The following is a 13,011-nucleotide window of genomic DNA, read 5'->3' on the forward strand; positions in this document are numbered from 1 at the left end:
AAATAATGTATCCCCTTCAACTAGTCAAACAGGTCATCTATCCTGGGCAGAGGATACTTGTTCTTGAGGGTGATATGATTCAGTTTGCGATAATTAATACACAATCGTAGTGATCCATCCTTCTTCTTAACAAACAACACAGGTGCTCCCCAAAAAGATACGCTTGGTCGTATGAAACCTAAATTCAACAGATCATCGATCTATGACCTCAACTCCTCCATTTCACATTGAGGCATGCGATACGTCGATAATGAGATATGTGTTTCATCTGGCACTAGGTCGATGGTAAAATCGATCTCGTGCTGAGGAGGTAGCCCAGGGATCTTCTGAACATGTCCGTGAAGTCTTGGACTACTGGCGTGTTCCTAAGTGTCAGATCCCTAACATTTTTCGATAAGGAAGCATAACAACAGATGCGGAAAGGGCAACTGACTTGAATTGGGAAAGTGAAGGCTGTGCACTCAGGCCATGTGCTGTCACTAATCTGGTTTCACAATCGATCTCTGCCTTTATTTCAGTGAGCCAATTCATGCTGAGGATGACGTCATAATGGTATATCGTGGTGATAATCAAGTCAATGCACACCACCCTAATTCCTAAGTCTATTAAGTAATTCTTACACAGCTTAGTGGCGTCAGTAAAAGTTCCTCCTACTGCGATAACCCTCACCCCAACCATAGGGGTAGTATTCAACCCCAAACGCTTGATTGCAGAGTATGATATCATCAAAATAGTGGACCTGGTCTCCACCAACAGAAATACAGGTGTACCTTGAATGTGGGCAGTGACTTCAAAGGCTAAAGGCACTGCAGTTGCTAACTCAGATGCTTTAGCTGCAAGTGCATGTACACACACTTGTTGAGAATGATTGGGTTGCGTTGCCATAGGTTGTTGAGGCGGCCTATTTTGAGATATGGGTGGTCAGTAGAATGGCTGTGCTAGCAGTGCTGATCGTAGCGGTGGAGCTGAAATAGCCTGTGGCACCTGGTGGTTGATCTTCTGAGGCGGTATAAATCCGTTATCCCTCATCTTAGTAAAATAATAGGTGTTTGTGTGGCTTTCCTTCTTACAGTAGAAGCACAAAAGATCTGATCGCCTCGGTTGGGTTGTTGGAGCCATTAGCCTAGGAGACGAATCTGCCCGTAGCCTCTTGCCGAGGAATGGTCGATTCCGTAATTCAGGCTGAAGTCTTGGGCCCATTGGTAAGCATGTCCAGGACAATCTGTTTCCATCTTTCTCAGCTTGTATGGACATGTTTACTAGCTCAACATAGTTGGGAATACTAGCACAATACATCTTAGTGCGGATATCGGGCCGCAGTCCTTCTGAAAATCGTCGCATTCTCATCAGCTCGTCTACTAGGATCAGTGGAGCATACCTGGCCAGCTCCATAAATCGGTTCTCATATTCAGCCCTGTCATTCCTCCCTGTCGGAGGCAGAGAAATTCACCCTCCTTTTCATTACGGTAAGTGAGGGGGGAGTACTTCCCATGGAAACGGGTTTCAAACGCGTTCCACGTCCACACGTATCCTACAAGGACAGTTCGTAGGATTTTGTCCCACCAAAGACTAGCCTCCTTCTCAAACATATACATAACTATCTCCACCTGCTCTGCCTTAGTACAGTACAACGGCTTCAGCATCTTAGATATCTGGTCTAACTAATACTTTGCCTCCTCAGGTCGGTGAGTACCCGCAAAAGTAGGAGGACGGAAGCACTGAAAGCTCTCAAATAAGCAACTCGTGTTCATAGCTATAGCAGGCTGCATAAGTGGCATAGGCGGGGCCACGTTCATGTTCTGGGCAATGGCACCCGCGATCGTAGCCAAAACTTGTTATTGTTGCTGCATTAGGAGCATCATCTGCTCCAACCTATTGGGAGGAGAAGCCATTTGAGGCATGTGTGGCGTCGATGTAGACGCATGGTTTTATTCTAGAACCGGTGGTGCACAAAGTGTTGGCCCATTAGTGGGGCCAGTGGCCGGCTGTGAATCCGGCATTGTCTCAAAATTCAGGCCCAAGCTAGGGCCCGTCTGGCTATCGTTCAGGGGAGGTGCCCCATCAATTGATCTGCCAAGTGCGAAACATGCTATGTTCCGAGTGTTTTTAAGAGGCATCCGCTATATACAACATATGGTGCAACGCGTGTAAGATCTAGAATAATATTGCTCACTTTTCCAAACATTCTACATATTCCAAATCAAAAGAAACTTCATGCATTTCATTTAACCAAAATTGTCACAATACATGAGATGTAGTATTACATGAATTATGACAGAGAATGCATGTGAGCTAATTTAGTAAAAGTTTTTAACACCAACTACTCTAACATTTAACTAAGCCTACCAAGGCTATTACAATGAAAAAACCATAAACAAAGAAAACCAGAAGATAACTGTAACACATGTCTAGTCCTCTGACTCTGGCGAAGGTGGAGGAGCACCCTTATCCGGCATACAACACAAGAGGGTCTTCAAGGTGCGAGACATTCTCTTGAATTTCTGTTTCAGATAAGCATGGTTCTCCTTGAACTCTTGTTTCAGGGCAGCTTAGTTCTCTTCAATTCTAGCCATGCAGGCTTCTAAGGCGGCCCAATCATGGCGATCTTCATGTATAGCAGCAGGGCCCCCATCTGAGTCTTGGGCCTCCTCTACATCTTCCTGCTCTTCCTCCTCACTTCCTTCTTCATCCCCACTGCTTCCTTCCTCACTGCCTTTTTCCTCACTACCTTCTTCTATTTCATTTCCTTCTTCATCTTCACTTCCTTCTTCCTCTTCACTTTCTTCTTCTATTTCATCCCTATACTCATTGAAACGGGCTTGGCGTTGTCTAGGGCCGATCCCCATATTATTAAGTGTGGCCTTATTGATGAAGTGAATGGGTGCAAGATTATCCATGTTAAGTCTAAACCCGAAGTTACGAGCAATCTTGCAGATAAGTCGGCCAAATGGGAGTGATGTGTCTCCCCTAATAGAGCGTGCAGTTTTGATTATCTGCGACAGGGCAAAAGTAGGCAGACATAGCTTATCTCCCTTTTTATCTCTGTACAGGAAGTCTACCATCAAATGAGTGCATTCTGTACGGTTACTCCACCTAGGGTACACGTTGTACGTACATATGTGGTGTAGCAGGTGAAAGTTTGCTGTCATTTTAGTCCATGCGAGGCTATTGTCTCGCCTCCATTCCTCAAGTCAACCGTAAAGGACATAGATACAGCGATTTCTCTCTCGCTCACTAGTGAGATGAGATGCACTAATATGTACAACACCAGGCTCAATTCCCATGATACAGGCCATCACATCTACAATGACTATGGCCTCCTGCCTCACTAAAGAGATAGTAAAATAAATCGGCTCCAGTTTATAACCCTTTGTGTTTTCAAATTTGTGGTGCTAAAGACACATTATGAAGCTTGCATCTGTGAAAAACAATGCTCTACTCAAGATCAACTTAGGTTGACAAGCACTGTTCACAAGTCAAGTACCTCAAGAAGTTTTCAAGTTCAACCTCAAGATCTCAAGAAGCTTTCAAGTTCAATCTCAAGATCTCAAAGAGCTCTCAAGTTTAAACGACATCAAGACTTCAAGCTCCATTACTTTCAAAGGTCACTCGTCTCTAAAGTTTCAATGTCCTTACTTCACTATTGAGGTATGACTGACCTTAGGTTGACCTTTAGAGTAGGTCATTTTGGATACATAATTCATATGTTTTATATAAGTGAGTTTGGTCTGTTCTAAGACCTGTCCTGGAGTTTGTTCGACTAGTCCTAGCACTGCTTCAACCTGTCTAAACATTTCCTGGATGAGTCGTAAGTTTGTTACAAAAATCAGAAATTTTCTGTTAAGCTTCGACTAGTCCTGGGGACTGTTTGACCAGTCGTAGGAATAGTGTGACTACATCTTCAACCAGTTGTAAATCTACGACGTAAAGAACAGCGTTGAAATTCGGCCACCTACGACCAGTCAAAGGGATCCTACGACCAGTCGAAGGAGACCTACGACCAGTCGTGAAACTGTCAAATCTTATCGCGCCTGAATTTTCAAATATCTGTTGGTTCTACGACCAGTCGTAGAGGTCCTTAGACCAGTTGAAGGAGTGATTTTCTCACCTATAAATAGAGCACGAATCTCAGAATTATATATGAAAATGAAAGAACTTCAAGCTAAATTAATTCGGCCTTCTAAGAGATAAGTCGGTGCTCCATATAAGCTAAGTGTGCATATTTAATATTCTCTTTCTTTAACTTTCTTAATTGATTTTGTTTCTTGTATTCCAATCTAATCTGAAAAGAGGAATTGTTGTTTTCCTTTTTCTGGAATCAAAATCAATTAGAGCTAGCCCTTTTATTTTAATTTAAAATCTATTAGAACCTAGAACCATTATAAAGTGAGTATTGGACATTGAACTTTAACATTCAAATCTCTACTCTGACTTGGTTCTTCTGGGCTGCTACAACGAAGGAGAAAATTAAGTATTTTACAATTTGTGTAATTTACATTGTTTGGTTTTATTTGAGGTTAAGCCAGAAAAATCTCAAAGTTGTTGGTTATCTAAGGAGAGCCAGAAAACTCAGAAGTGAGGGTTTTTGAATTGTGTAAGCCCTTTGAAAAAGACACAATTATGAAGGTTTTGGGTGAACCTGTGAAAACCTATTTGATAGTGAACGCTAATACTCCCTTTGTGAGGATATTAGGAGTGGAGTAGCATTCTTAGTGGCTGTTGTTTAACAGTTGGTGAACACACAGGCGAACCACTATAATTCTTTGTGTTGTGGATGTGTGATTTATATTTCCTATCTTTTATCATTCAGAATTGTGGAATGTATGTGTGGATGTGAATGTTGTAAATTTTACATTTCAAGCATAATGGGGAATGTTGTAATAATTTAGATTTATATTTCAGCATTATATTTTTGTTATCTCTTTATTACTTTGAGCTTCAATTTCTCTATTTGTTCTAGTAACGTTGCCCTGCCATTTTTATGGTGCATGGTTGTCCTTAGAACAATCAATATTTTGAGCTAGCATTCAGCAGTGTGAATTGATTTATTTATTTAGTTCTATCTTTTTATATTTCTGCTGTATTTATCTTAAAATTTGGCATAGTCCTATACACCCCCCCCCCCTCCCCCCCCCCTCTAGGACATATAGTTTGGCCATTTCAAGTGGTATCAAAGCTTAATAGCTCACTCTTATTTCTTTTTATTTGAATTTAATTCCTGAGCTAACGATCTCAGCTATAGAAAAGATGTCAAATTTTGATAGCCTATCTGTCACTAGGCCTCCACCCTTTGATGGCTCCAACTATGCCTATTGGAAAGCCAGGATGAGGATCTTCCTCAAATCCATGGATGAATGTGTGTGGCTATCCACCGTGAATGAATGGACCCCTCCTACCACTGAAGTAACCGGGATTGATGGTTCAAAATCTATGAAAATTACACCGTATTTCTTTAGGACCACACCTCAGAAAACTGAGAGTAGTGCAAATGCTAAAGCACTAAATGCAATTACTTGTGCACTATCACCGGATGAATTCAAAAGAATTATATCCTATGATTCTGCAAAACATGCTTGGGATATATTGGAAATGACACACGAGGGTATTTCAATTGTCAAGAAATCTAAGATACAAATCCTCACAACTAAATTTGAGGAAATACGTATGGAAGAAAATGAAATGTTCATGGACTTCTATACCAGATTAAATGACATTGTAAACTCTATATGGGGTCTAGGTGATAAAATTCCTGAAAGCAAGATATGTGCTAAAATACTACGCTCACTTCCTGAACGGTTCAATTCTAAAGTAACCGCAATCCAGGAACTTCGTGATACGGACAATATGAGGGTTGAGGAATTAGTTGGCTCATTACAAACTTATGAGTTAACCTTTAAAGCTCCAAAAGGTAAATCTATTGCTTTAAAAACTTCTAAAAATGGTTTTCATGAAAAATGATTTAAACTCGAATTTAGAAAATTCTAAGGATAATATGGCTCATTTGGCAAAGAGATTTTATAAAAATTTTAAAAGTAAAAAGAGGATTGATTTTCAAAAAAACATTTGATAAAAAGAAACCTAAACCTAAAACTAGAAAGTCATTAAAAGACAGTAAATGTTACAACTGCCATGAGTATGGGCATTTGGCTAACAAATGTCCTAATAAGGGCAAGTCAAAAAAGAAAAGTATGATGGCTACTTGGAATGAGTCCTGTGATTCTGAAGTCTCTTCTGAATCAGAAGATTCTGAAACTGAGTCAGGGTGTGATGTTAAGGCCCTTATGACTCTAGCCAAATTCACTTTTTCAGATAATGATGACTCGACTAATGAAGAAAATCTGAATAGTGAATATGAAAATGAAGATGATCTTCAAGATGCTTACAATGCCCTATACAAGGAAAGTTGTAAAATTGTTATGAAATTGAAACTTCAAAAAGAGAAATTTTCTAAACTCAAAGAAATTTATGAATCTCTTATTTTAGAAAAGTCCCATATTTCAGACTGTTTTGAAAACACAAAATGCAATTTAGATTTTAAAACCTCCCAGTTTGAAAATCTTAAATCTGAAAACGAACAACTAAAACATGAAGTCTCTTCTCTCTTGAGTTTAAAGGAAACTTGGAAATATGCCCAAGGTGATCCTAAATTAGAAAAACTCTTATCTGGATCGAGAAAATGTGGCGATCGATCCGATCTGGGCTATGACAAGAGTGTTCCTCATAAACTGAAGAATACTTCTCCCACGTTTGTAAAGGGAGAGATCTTAAACTTAAAAGGGAAAGATCAAATGTTTTTTAAAAACTTTAAATCTTTTCAAAAACCTAAAAGACATATCAACTATAAAAAGTAAAACCAAAGTCCTTTAGCAGAAAAGATAGTTGATTTACTTAAGAAGCTTCTAAAGTCTAACTCACTAGGTCATACTTATAACTCTTATAATCGAAAGAAGACCTGCTATCCTCCTAAACCCAAAATGGTTATGAAATGGGTTCCAAAGGTCACTTACTTGGTTGCCCACACCACTTTCAAAGCAACAAGCCATTCTAACTGGTACCTAGATAGTGGATGCTCCAGGCATATGACAGGTGACAAGGCTTTATTCACCGATCTCAAAGACATGACTGACGGTTCAGTCACATTTGGAGATGGCAGCAACTGCAAGATTATGGGCCAAGCTACGGTTCAACTTTATAACCTTCCTTTGATTAAAAATTTGTTGCATGTTGAAGGACTGAAATATAATCTTCTAAGCATATCTCAGATTTGTGATAACAACCATAATGTACAGTTTTCTAATCAAAGTTGTGAGATTCTAAACAACAAGGGTTCAATAATACTAACTGGACGTAGAACGTCTGAAAACTGCTATATTGTTAGTGAATCCAGCTCATTTAATCAATCATATTACATGGTCCAAATAGACGAGACTAATTTGTGGCACAAACGTCTTGGACATGTACACTACCGAAATTTACATAGATTGAGCAAATGAAAACTTATAAGAGGTCTACCCAAAATACAAAAATTAGATAAAATATGTGGTGAATGCTAGATTGTCAAACAAACAAGGAACTCACATAAAAAGGTGAATTCCAATACCACATCAAGACCACTCGAGCTTCTCCATATGGATCTAGTAGGACCTACCTGGACGGAAAGTCGAGGTGGCAAAAGATATATTTTGGTAATAGTAGATGACTTTACCAGATATACATGGTTGTCTTCTTAAGAGACAAATCAGAAACCCTTGAAAAATTAAAAAAGGTTCTCAAAAGGATTCAAATTGAAAAAGGTTCTCAAGTTAGTAAGATCGTAGTGATCATGGATCTGAATTTAAGAATAACGGTTTTGAGAAGTTCTGTAGCAATCAGGGAATATTACATGAATTCTCAACGCCCAAAACTCCACAACAAGATGGTATAGTTGAAAGAAAAAATAGAGTGCTTCAAGAAATGGCTAATGTCATGTTGAATAGTATGAAGCTCTCTAAGAATCCTTGGGCTGAAGCAGTCAATACAGCTTGCTATATTATTAACCGAGTTTATACTAGTAAAGGTAATAATAAAACGGCTTACGAAATGTGGTTCGATAAAAAGCCTATTGTCAAATACTTTCGAGTTTTTGGTAGTAAGTGTTATATTTTACGAGATCGTGAACATCTAGGAAAGTTTGATACGAAGAGTGATGAAGGGATCTTTTTAGGATACTCTTTAAATAGTCGAGCTTATAGGGTTCTGAACAACAGGACCGGTGTGATTCAAGAATCCATCAATGTAGTCATTGATGATCACTTAAACACACCAGTCTCAAATTTAGATAATGATTAAGTACTAGTAATTGATAAATCTAATATTTTATCTAATCAGACTGATTCTGAACTGAGGACTGTTAAAGATCATCCAACCACACAGATTCTTGGAAACCCTCTCACTGGTGTTCGTACTCGTAGACAACTTGAGGATATATGCAATTATGTATGTTTTACATCCCAAATAGAACCATCTAACGTAAAAGAAGCTCTTGCTGATGAAAACTGGATTGTTGTGATGCAAGAAGAACTTAACCAATTTGTGAGAAATGTTGTTTGGTATCTCGTACCTAGACCTAAAGATAAACACATCATTGGAACCAAATGGATTTTCAAAAATAAGTCTGACGACCTTGGCAATATAATTAGAAACAAGGCTAGACTAGTGGTACAAGGTTACACTCAAATTGAAGGTATTGACTATGATGAAACCTTTGCACCAATAGCACGTCTTGAATCAATCGGACTCTTTATATCCATTGCGTGTTTTAGAAAGTTTAAGATTTACCAAATGGATGTGAAAAGTGCATTTTTAAATGGCGATCTGCATGAGGAAGTTTATGTTGAATAACCAATGGATTTTGAAGACTCCAAAAATGCTGGTCATGTGTATTGTCTTAAAAAGGCACTTTACGGTTTAAAACAAGCTCCTAGGGTATGGTACGAGAAACTAACAAAGTTTCTATTAAGCCATAATTTTCAAATGGGACGTGTTGATAAAACTCTGTTTATTAAAAAACATAAGAATCACATCTTATTAGTACAAATCTATGTTGATGATATCATTTATGGATTTACCTGTACTGACATGACTATTGAGTTTGCAGATTTGATGAAATCTCAGTTTGAAATGAGCTTGGTTAGGGAATTGAATTATTTCCTCGAGTTGCAAGTAAAACAAAAACTTGATGGAATGTTCATTTCTCAATCTAAATATGCTATGAACTTGATTAAGAGATTTGGATTTGAGAATGGTAAAAACTTTGATACTCTTATGAATACAACCTTGGAACTCTCAAAAGATTCTGCAGGTAAAAATGTGGATCCGAAATTATATCGGAGTATGATTGGTAGTCTATTGTATTTAACTGCTAGTAAACCGATATCGCTTTAAGTGTTGGTATTTGTGCTAGATATCAGTCTGAACCTAAAGAGTCGCACTTGACTGTTGTCAAGCGGATTATACGATATGTCGCAAGTACTGTTAATCTCGGTCTCTAGTATCCTCATGAGACTAGTGTTCAATTAGCTGGGTACTCGGATGCTGACTGGGCTAGTAATCTTGATGATCGAAAATCAACCAGTGGTGGTTGTTTTTATATCAGAAACGGTTTAGTTTCTTGGTTTAGCAAGAAACAAAGTTCTATATCACTTTCAACAGTTGAAGCTGAATATATCGAAGCTGGTAATGCGTGTACATAGCTTGTTTGGATGAAACGTATGCTAAGTAATTATGGAATTAAACAAGATTCTATGTTATTATATTGTGATAATTTCAGTGCCATAAATATTTTAAAAAATCCAATTCAGCATTCTCGTACTAAGCACATTAATATTAGATTTCATTATATTCGAGAATTAGTTGAAGAAAAGGTTATATCTTTGGAATATATCCCTACCGAGAATCAACATGCTGATATTTTCACTAAACCGCTCGACAAAAGCAGGTTTAACAAAATGAAATTTGATCTTGGCATGTACATTTTAAAATGATTAATTATGCCTATTTGTATCATAGTGTATATATTTGCTAGTTTAGTTTTCAAATCTTGAAAAATATGCAAAAATCAGATTTTTTGGCATGTACTCGACCAGTTGTGAGCATCCACGACCAGTCATGCTACGACCGGTCGTGTATATCCACGACCAGTCGTGAATCACATGGATTCACTTAAAATTTGGGAGAAATCATCTTCTTCTTCATTTCAACTTCACTCTCCAACGAGCCAACACACGACTAGTCGAACCCATCTTCCAAAATCTTCAAGGTTAGTACTACATTTGTATTTTGCTTGTAGATTTGTATCTAGATTGCTTCTATTTCTCTCTTGGAGTTGTCTATTTCAAATTTAGTTAAGATTTGGAGTTTTTCTTTTGAAAAATCTGATTTGAGAAAACCCTTTTCTCAATCCTTTGCAACTCTTTATATTCTTAAAATCCTTGTTGCATATGGCTTCTAGAGGAAGAAAATCAACGTCCCGTGGTCCGTCTTCTTCTTCCAGATCGGCCCCTATCACTAAGCGTCATCTTAGGGCTCCTAAGGATAATTCATCTTATGTTCAGGACATCAGATTGCGTAATGTTATTGTTGAGCATCCAGTTGATATTAATCATGTTGCTCCTTTTGATATTTTTCTTATGCTCCAATCTGTAGGTTGGAATAACTTATTGCTTTGGGGTGGGCCAGCATACCGGTCCATTGCCCAATCTATATTTACATACATATGTGCTTTCTCACTGAAAAATTTAACTTTTTCTATCTCCACAAGAGAAGGGCCATTTGAAGTTGGTCGTCATTTGATTTCAGCCCATATGGATATTCTAGTGAATGATGAGGGTATTCCCATCCATACTTTATCTGATAAACCTTCTGTTGCTAAAAAATGTATGCTGACTAAGGACTTATGCAATTTGGATGTACAATGGACGCATAAAGGGAATGCGCTTCCCTCAAGGTATTTGTTACCCAAATACAGAGTTCTTCACAAAATCTTTGTGTCTTATATGTGTCCTCAGTCGGGTAATAAATCTGAATTGACGTCCTTCATGATTCGTATTCTGTTGTTAGAGGTGTTAACATTTGTTTACCATCCTTGATTTGTCACTTCATCATTCAGTTTTGACTCCATCCTGGTCACAATGACATTCCTTTTGGATATTTGATGACTGTGTTGGCTACACATATGTCAGTCGACATGCCGGTTGGAGAGGCCCTTATCCATCATCTGATATTTAACAATTCCAATATCAATAAGATGAAGCTGGATTTCCTTCCTGGCCAAGGTGATGGTGTTGGCAGTGCTGAAGCTGAACATGAGGAAGAAGCTGGTGATCTTTCTCCTGATGATATTAACATGGATGATATTTTTGAAGAACTTGAGTCCAATTCTGAAAATGATCCAGATTATGTGCCTTCTCCATTTGATGCACGTCTGAGTGCATTGGAAGATAAAGTTGAGAATCTAAATGTTAAGATGGAAAACTTGTTTGTTGCCCATGATTTACAGTTCAAATATATGCGCAAATATCTTAGGCCCTTGAACAAAGGCATGCATCAACTTGATCCTTCCATTTCTGCTCCTTCATCTGGGTCAGATTAGTATTTTTAAGATTACTGGTCTGTAATAACTTTATTACTCCTAACTAGTTTTGAGATTGTCACTCTCTTTAACTTAGCTCAGTCTATGAATTATGTGTGTTGCTTATGCTATATTCTCATATCTTGACTAGTTACCTCTCAAATTTCTCATTGATTATTTCTCCTCAGCCATCTGTTCTGTGCTTCCTTTGTCCTATTGTGACAAAATGGGGAAGTATGGATATGTTATAGATATGTATATGGATATGGATGTTGTCATGAGGAGGGAGTAGCATTGTATTGTATGGTGTTTTATGAGTATGTTACTCAGGGGGAGTATGTTACTTTGGGGGCGTATGTGCAAAGGTGTGCAGAGGTGGACTGTATGTTAAATAATATTGATTTACAAGTCTACAGGATGCCGGTTGATAACAACTGGTGCATGATTCTTTAATCAGATATTCTGTGTTATGTAACATATCTTAAAAGTGTGTTTTGTCACTAATTTGTCAAAGGGGGAGATTGTAAGTGCCATAGTTTATAGTCCTTTGTGTTGTTAAATTTGTGATGCTAAAGACACTATTATGAAACTTGCATCTGTGAAGAACAATACTCTACTCAAGATCAACTTAGGTTGACAAGCACTGTTCACAAGTCAAGAATCTCAAGAAGCTTTCAAGTTCAACCTCAAGATCTCAAGAAGCTTTCAAGTTCAATCTCAAGATCTCAAAGAGCTCTTAAGTTTAAACGACATCAAGACTTCAAGCTCCATTACTTTCAAAGGTCACTCGTCTCTAAAGTTTCCATGTCCTTACTTCACTATTGAGATATGACTGACCTTAGGTTGACCTTTAGAGTAGGCCATTTTGGATATATAATTCATATGTTTTATATAAGTGAGTTTGGTCTGTTCTAAGACTAGTCCTGAAGTTTGTTCAACTAATCCTAGCACTGCTTCGACCTGTCCAAACATTTCCTGGATGAGTCGTAAGTTTGTTACAAAAATCAGAAATTTTCTGTTAAGCTTCGACTAGTCCTGGGGACTGTTCGACTAGTCGTAGGAATAGTGTCGACTGCATCTTCGACCAGTCGTAAACCTACGACTTAAAGAACAGCGATGAAATTCGGCCACCTACGACCAGTCAAAGGGATCCTACGACCAGTCGAAGGAGACCGACGGCCAGTCGTGAAACTGCCAAATCTTATCGCCCCCGAATTTTCAAATATCTGTTGGTTCTACGACCAGTCGTAGAGGTCCTTAGACCAGTCATAGGCGTGATTTGCTCACCTATAAATAGAGCACGAATATCAGAATTATATATGAAAATTAAAGAACTTCAAGCTAAATTAATTTGGCCTTCTGAGAGATAAGTCGGTGCTCCATATAAGCTAAGTGTGCATATT

Source organism: Magnolia sinica, chromosome 11 (genome assembly GCF_029962835.1).
Source record: "Magnolia sinica isolate HGM2019 chromosome 11, MsV1, whole genome shotgun sequence".
NCBI classification, from domain to species: domain Eukaryota; kingdom Viridiplantae; phylum Streptophyta; class Magnoliopsida; order Magnoliales; family Magnoliaceae; genus Magnolia; species Magnolia sinica.